An 8,403-nucleotide genomic window follows, 5' to 3' on the forward strand; every position below is an offset into this window, starting at 1 on the left:
AAAACAAAACAAAACAAAAATCCTTCTTCATAGATGAAGACCCGTGCTTTTCTAAGAAAACCTTTGGAACAGTTGTCAGATTACCAACCCCCCACTTTGGTCACGCATTAAACCTCACAAAAGCTCTGCGCGTGTGGTTTTGTAGCTAAGTTATTGGAAACAAAAGTTTTAAAACCAATCGACCACAAAGAGAAGAAAATACAACTAGCCACTTATGCCTGAAGTGCCAACTTCTACCATATGTAGTCCCACAAAAACCAAAAGGGAAAAATAATCAAAGTAAAACCCAATTGTGCAAGAATCACAGAGTAAGGGAACGGAATTTCTAAAGAGTTTCACCAAAATCTATGAAAATGAAAATCACTTTGTTTTCCACAGCTGGCCCCCAGACCCTGTAAAGGAATACATTACTGTGATTTGCATTGATCTGATTAGTGTATTTACATAATGCCTCCTTTCTTCTACACCACTCCCAGTCAGCTGGACATCCAGCACATGCAGTTCTAGAGTAAGAATCAAGTAAACACTCCCAAAAGTATTTTGTCTTCTCCTACACAATTAAAACAATTTGCAAACTTGTATGCATCAAAATGGGTTGGCTTTGTTTACAAAATTATAGATTTTATTTGCTTTTATTCCCCAAATGTTGACAGTTTGTATAATACATTAGGCTTTAAGCACAAACACACACACACTCACAAAGTCCTTAATAGTGTAGAGGGAAAGTTGTAGAGCAACTAGTACACTATATAGAAATTGTTCAAAATTACAAAGCATTATTTTATCTCAGGGCTCAATGAAAGCTATTAACTAGGATTCCAAAGGATGCATAGGAGAAAGAATGAGAACTAGCAGAGCAGACACATAAATTAGAATATGTTCATGTGCACAATACCTAATGAAAATCAGTCCAAGTCTAAAGGAAGTCCAGCAGAAGACGTAAAAGGAATCAATTAAGTACTCTTTGTTAACCTATCATGTAGCTCGTTTTTCCTAGGAAACTGTGAGTGTCTAGATGTTGCTGGTTTAGGTGTGAGGCAAGCTGGAACCTGCAATGTGCATTGGCAGGGAGAAGTAGGAAATCTTCTACCACAGTGAAGTATGGGGAACTAACTGTGCTGCAGAAGCAGTGTTATGTGATAGAAATTAACGACATCTAAAATTTATTTGGAGTACCTATGTCACAAATTAGAAAACTGAATCTTAAAAAGACCAAGTTATTTATGAAAAAATCACAAGCTAGTAAATGGCAGTCTGGAATATAAACAAGGTCTGTATGACTCCAAAATCTATGCATTCTATTCTACAACACCGATACTCATCCTAAAGAATTTGGCCCTATGTATATTTTACAAACTCTTCTTTTATATTCTGTTCACCCACCAACTTTGGAGGGCTAGCAACAGGATCCATCTTGAAGGACAAAGAAGATCAGGAGCTTAGTAGGAAACTGATGCTCCAGTGATCACCTAGGATTTAGTGGGAGGATTGTCCAGTCCAGGAAAGTGAAAGGAGAAACACTACAGAGTGTGAAATCAAGGCAGAAGCTGGATTCTGTGGAACAGATGCAACCTGGGAATGGCTCAGGTGCCTGCGGCCCAGTTTCAGGTTTCAGGTTTCAGTATCCAGGTTTCAGGTACCCAGGTTTCAGTCTGATTGTCTCCAGCACAGCTGTAACAGGAAGGAACAATGAGAGGCACATAGTTGCTGAGTATTTATGACTATGAAATGTGTTCATGTGAAGACTATTCATATACTTTTTTTTTTTTTTTTTGAGACGGAGTCTCACTGTATCACCCAGGCTGGAGTGCAGTGGCACGATCTTGGCTCATGGCAACCTCTGCCTCCTGGGTTCAAGTGATTCTCCTGCTTCAACCTCCAAAGTAGCTGGGATTACAGGCACATGCCACCATGCCCAGCTAATTTTTGTATTTTTAGTAGAGACGGGGTTTTACAATGTTGGCCAGGCTGGTCTCAAACTCCTGACCTCAGGTGATTTCACCCACCTAAGGCTCCCAAAGTGCTTGGATTACAGGCGTGAGACATGGCGCCCAGCTTCATATACTTCTATCTTAGTGCAGCAACTGGGAAAATAAGTAGGTCCTTCCATAAGCTAAACTACTAGAGGTTAGAAATAAATGAACAAAGGAACAAACCAGATGATAAATAAACAATTAACAGATAGAACTCTGTTTTCTCTTAGCCCAGTTAGGAAAATCATAGCAATAAAGATTAACAGATAGAACTCTGTTTTCTCTTAGCCCAGTTAGGAAAATCACAGCAATAAAGATAACTCCAAGGCACAGAATATGAAATACACACAGCCAATGTACAACTTTTATAAACTGTTTCAGTTATCTGTCACTATATAACATATCATCCCAAAATTGAATTTCTTAAAACCATTTTTTTTCTCACAATTTTGTGAGTTGACTAGGCTGAGTTGGGTAGTGACACTGCACAACGTAACATAGTGGAGATCCCTCATTAGACAATATTCAGTAGGGAGCTCAGTTGAAGATGAACAGCCAAATGGCCTCTCATCCTTCAGGATCTCTCTCCACATGGCCTTTTCTTATTCAGCAGTGAAGCATGGTCTTAAGACTACATCAGTCAATTGAGCTATATAATTGGCTGTACTTCCTGTCAGGCTAACTTTTGCAATTTTCATTTTCATCTAGTAGTCTCTTTGGCACATTTGCCGGTAGAACATTCCTATCTGCACTCTTATAATTTGTTATAATTAAGGGAGGGGGCTTGCGAAAGAAATGGAAGAGTTGTCCACTCTTTTCACATTGCCCAGTTAATGTCTCCCAAACATAGAGAATATCTTCTACAGACCTGATAGCAAAGATCATGATGGCTTCCAGGAGTAGTTCTGCAATCAGTACTTCTCCATTTAATTAAAGCATTAGAAGAACACTGACATGGACATTCTATCTTCAGAAGATGAGAAATATTGGATATTTCTTTGATTTTTTATATACCTATTTTGAATTTGAACAGGGAAACACATAGTATAATAAAACACACAAAAATTAATCTGCTGTGTGAACTTGAACACATCATTTTACCTCTTTAATCTTCAGAATCCTTGCTACAGACTGAATTGTGTGCCATCCAAAATTCATATATGAAGGCTCTAACATTCAATGTGATTGTGTTTGGAGATGGAGCCTTTGGGAAGTAAGTAGGATGCGATGAGGTCATGAGGGTGTGGTTTCCTAATGGAATCAGTGGCTTTTTAAGAAAAGAAGAGAGAGATCTCACTCTCTGTGACATGTAAAGACACAGAAAGAAGCCAGTCATCTTCAAGCCAGGAAGAGAGCCTTCACCAGGAACCAAATCAGCCAGCACCTTGATCTTGAACTTCCCAGCCTATGGAATTGTGAGAAATAAATGTCAGTGTGTAAGCCACCCCATATATGGTATTTTGTTGTTGCAAACTAATACAATCCTCTTTCATAAAATGTGCCATTGGAATAGAAGTTCTCTAAAATTATTTCCAACTAAAATTATATTACATTATGCTATTTTTATATAAAGTTGTATTATTAAGTAAATATTGCCTGATTAATGTTAAAGGAAACACTCAAAGAAAATTAATTTAAGTCATCTAAAGAGTAAAAATAACTTTCATTCCAAAGCAAAAATTTGGAACTCATTTTAGAAGATACAGATATGCTCATTTATTTAAACTTCCGAGGCAGGCAGAAAATCAGTGAAGACATAATCGAACTCACCACCACCACCAATCAACTGGATATAATTAACACTTATAGACTACTTTATCTGAAAACAGCAGGATAAACATTCCTCTCAAACTTACACAGAACATTTACCATGGTAGACCACATTCAGGACCATAAGACACACCTTAACAAATTTAAAAGAATAGAAATTATATAGTGTCTGCTCTCATGCTGACCCCAGTGGAATTAAACTAGAACTGAGTAACAGTAAGATAATTGGAAAATCCCAAATATTTGAAGATTAAATAACACACTACTAAATGACCTGTGAGAAAAGAAAAAAAATCTCAAGAGAAAATTAAAAATATTTTGAACCAAATGAAAATGAAAAAATAACTTGCCAAAATTTTTGAGATTCAGTGAAAGCAGTGCTTAGAGGGAAATGTATAGCACTGAGTTCATACATTAGAAAAGAAAAAAGAACTAAAATCAATAATCTACATTTCTACCCTAGGAAACTAGAAAAACAAGAGCAAAATAATTCCAAAGCAAGAAGAAGAATAGAAATAATAAGAATTAGAGCAGTGGCCAGGGGTGGTGGCTCATGCTTGTAATCCCAGCACTTTGGGAGGCCAAGGTGGGCAGATCACTTGAAGACAGAAGTTTGAGGACAGCCTGGCCAACATAGTGAAACCCCATCTCTACTAAAAATACAAAAAATTAGCTGGGCCTGGTGGCACATGGCTTTAATCCCAGCTACTTGGGAAGGTGAAGTACAAGAATCACTTGAACACAGGAAGTGACACTGCACTTTAGCCTGGGCAGCAGAGTGAGACTCTGTCTCAAAAAATAAACAAAAGAAAGAAAGAAAGATTTACAGCAGAAATCAATAAAATTGAAATCAAGATATTAATATAGAAAATCAACAAAACCAAAAGCTGTTTCTTTGAAAAGGTCAATAAAACAAGTAAACTTCTGGCCAAGCTAAGAAAAACAGAAAGGAAACAAAAATTGCTAGCATCAGAAATGAAGGAGGGGACATGTCTACCGGTCTTATGGACATTTAGAGGATACTAAAGGAGTACTGTAAGGAACTCTATGATAACCTCAATGAAATGAACCAATTCCTTGAAAGATACAATCTGTTAAAACTCATATAAGAAGAAATAGGTGGCTGGGCATGGTGGCTCATACCTGTAATCCCAGCATTTTAGGAGGCCGAGGCAGGCAGATCACCTGAGGTTGGGAGTTTGAGACCAGCCTGACCAACATGGAGAAATCCCATCTCTACTAAAAATACAAAATTAGCCAGACATGGTGGCACATGCCTGTAATCCCAGCTACTCAGGAGGCTGAGGCAGGAGAATCACCCGGACCTGGGAGACAGGGGTTGCGGTGAGCTGAGATTGTGCCATTGCACTCCAACCTGGGCAACAACAGCAAAACTCCATCTCAAAAAAAAAAAAAAAAAAAAGGAAGAAATAGGCAATCTGAATAGGCATCAGCCTCAGGTGGGTACACATAAGCGAATTCTGCCAAACATATAAAGAAGAAATTACAACAATTTTCTACAATCTCTTTCAGGGGATAGAATCAGAAGGACTACATCTTAATACATTTTATGAGGCCAGTATTACCCTAACACCAAAACTACAGAAAAACATTACAAAAAAACAAAACTACAGACCAATATCTCTCATAAACATAGATGCAAAAATCCTCAACAAATATTCCCAAATTGAGTTCAACAATGTATAAAATGAATTATACACCATGACCAAGTGGGACTTATCCCAGATATGAAAGTCTAGGTCAGTATTAGAAACTCAATTAATATGATCAATCACATCAACAGGCTAAAGAAATCACATGATCATATCAATAAATGCAAAAAAGCATTTGACAAAATCTGACACCTATTAATAACCGCCTCTCGGCAAACTAAGAAGAGAGGAACTTCTCCAATGTAATAAAGAATGTCTACAAAAACCTACTGCTAACTGAGAGGTAAGAAACTAGTTTTCCTGCTAAGATTAGAACCAAGACAAGGATATATCCTCTCACTACTGTTTTTCAACAATGGACTAAAAAGCCCAGCTAATGTAGTAACACAAACAAGGAAAGAAAAGGGATACAAAATGAGAAAAATGAAATAAAACTGTGTGTTCACAAATGACACAATTTCCTATGTAGGAAATCTGAGAGAATCAACAGAAAAAAACTCTAGAACTGATAAATGATTATCGCAAGGTTGTAAAATACAAAGAAATAGAAGTCAATCACTTTCCTGTATACTGGAAATGAACAAGTGGAATTTAAAATTAAAAATACAATACCATTCATTTTAGCACCCCCAAAAATGAAATACTTAGGTATAAATCTAACAAAATATGGATGAGACATTTATAAGAAAAACTATAAAACTTTGATGAATGAAATTAAAGAACTAAAGAAATGGAGAGATATTCCATGATCATGAACAGGGAAGTTCAACACTGCCAAGATGTCTGTTCTTCCCAACTTGAGTGATCTATAGATTCAATGCCATTCCAATCAAAACCCAGCAAGTTATTTTGTGGATTTTGACAAATTGATTCTAACATTTATATATAGAAGAAAAAGACCCAGAATAGCCAACACATTACTGAAGGAGAAAAAGTTGGAGAACAGATATTACCCAACTTCAGAACTTATGATAAAGCTATACTAATAAAAACAGTATGGCATTGGTGAAAGAATAAACAAATAGATCAATGAAACAGAATAGAGAGCCTGGAAATAGACCCACATAAATATAATCAACTGTTTGGCAAAGGAGCACAGGCAATACAATGGAGCAAATAAAATCTTTCATCAAATGGTGCTGGAACAACTAGACATCCCTATACCAAACAAACAAACAAACAAAAATCTAGATACAGACTTTATATCCCTCACAAAAATTAACTCAAAATTAATCATAGACCTAAATGTCAAATGCAAAACTATAAAACTCCTAGAAGATAACAGGAGAAAACCTGGGTGAACTTGGGTATGGCAATAATTTTTTAGATATTTTGTTGTAAGACTGATGAATAAAGGGGTAATATACAAAAGTCAATCACTTTCCTATTGTGGTGGTTAGTACTGAGTGTCAACTTGATGCAAAGTATTGTTCCTGGGTGTGTCTGTGAGGGTGTTACCAAAGGAGATTAACATTTGAGTCATGTGGCCTGGGAGAGGCAGACCCACCCTCAATCTGGATGGGCACCATCTATGCAGTTGCCAGCATGGCTTGAATAAAGCAGGCAGAAGAAATTGGAAACAGCAGACTTGCTGAGTCTTCTGGGCTTCATCTTTCTCCTGTGCTGGATGCTTCCTGGCCTCGAACATCAAACTCCAAGTTCTTCAGTTTTTGGACTATTGGACTTACAAAAGTGATGTGCCAGGGGCTTTTGGGCCTTCAGCCACAGACTGAAGTCTGCACTGTTGGCAGACTTTGAGACTTAGACTGGCTTCCTTGCTCCTCAGCTCGCAGACGGCCAACTATGAGACTTCACCTTGTGACTGTGTGAATCAATTCTCCCAATAAACTTCCCTTTATATATAGATATATCCTATTACATCTGTCCCTTTAGAGAGACCTAATACACCTATAACCAGAAATGAACATGTGGAATTTAAAATTAAAAACATTATACCATTTACATGATAGTTTAAGTGAAATCATATCGCTAGATCAGGTGTTATGAGCAGAGCTGAAAGCACCCCCATTAGTGATGAGGGGATAGGATTAACTATATAGTAGCGTTGGGTTTGCTGAGTCATTAGATTAGGCATATTAATATTGTAAAAATGTATGCTTGAAATAGGACTACAGTGAATGCAAAAATAGTTAACATAACTAAAATAATAAATGTAAATATAATTGAGGCTATAGTAAAGCTAACTGATGTTAGCACTGGCATGGCCCCTCCAATTAAATGTATAAGTAGACTGCTAGCTGTAATGTTAGCTGTTCACTGTACAGCTAAAGGGACTGTCCATGAAAGTAACAGTTTATAAGCTGAACTTCATTAAAATCAAAAACTTCTGCTCTATGAAAGACAATGGCAACAGAATGAGAGGATAAGCTACAGACTAGGAAAAATATTTGCAAATGACACACCAGATAAAGGACTGTTCTCCAAAATACATAAAAACTTCTCAAAACTCAACAACTAGAGAAAAAACAATTCAATTTAAAAACACGCAAAAAGCCTAAACAGACACCTCACCAAAAAAGATATACAGATTGCAAATAAGTGTATGAAAAGGTGTATAACATCATATAGCATCAATGAAATTCAAATTAAAATAACAATGTGATACTACTACATACCTATTAGAATGGCCAAAATCCATAACATAAAACACATCAAGTGCTGGCAAGTATGCAGAGCCAGATGATTCTCATTCATTGCTGGTGGGAACACAAAATGATATAGCCACTTTGGAAGAGTTTGGCAGTTTCTTGTAAAACTAAACATACTCTTACCATATGATCCAGCAATTATGCTCCTCAAAATTTACAAAAAGGAGTTGCACATACAAAAACCTGCACACAGAATTTTATAATAGCTTTATTCATAACTACCTAAACTTGGAAGCAACAAAGATGTCTTTCAGTAGCTAAATGGATAAATAAACTATTCTATATCTAGACAATGGAATATTATTCAGTGCTAAAAAG

This window comes from Pongo pygmaeus, chromosome 3 (genome assembly GCF_028885625.2).
Source record: "Pongo pygmaeus isolate AG05252 chromosome 3, NHGRI_mPonPyg2-v2.0_pri, whole genome shotgun sequence".
Lineage (NCBI taxonomy): Eukaryota > Metazoa > Chordata > Mammalia > Primates > Hominidae > Pongo > Pongo pygmaeus.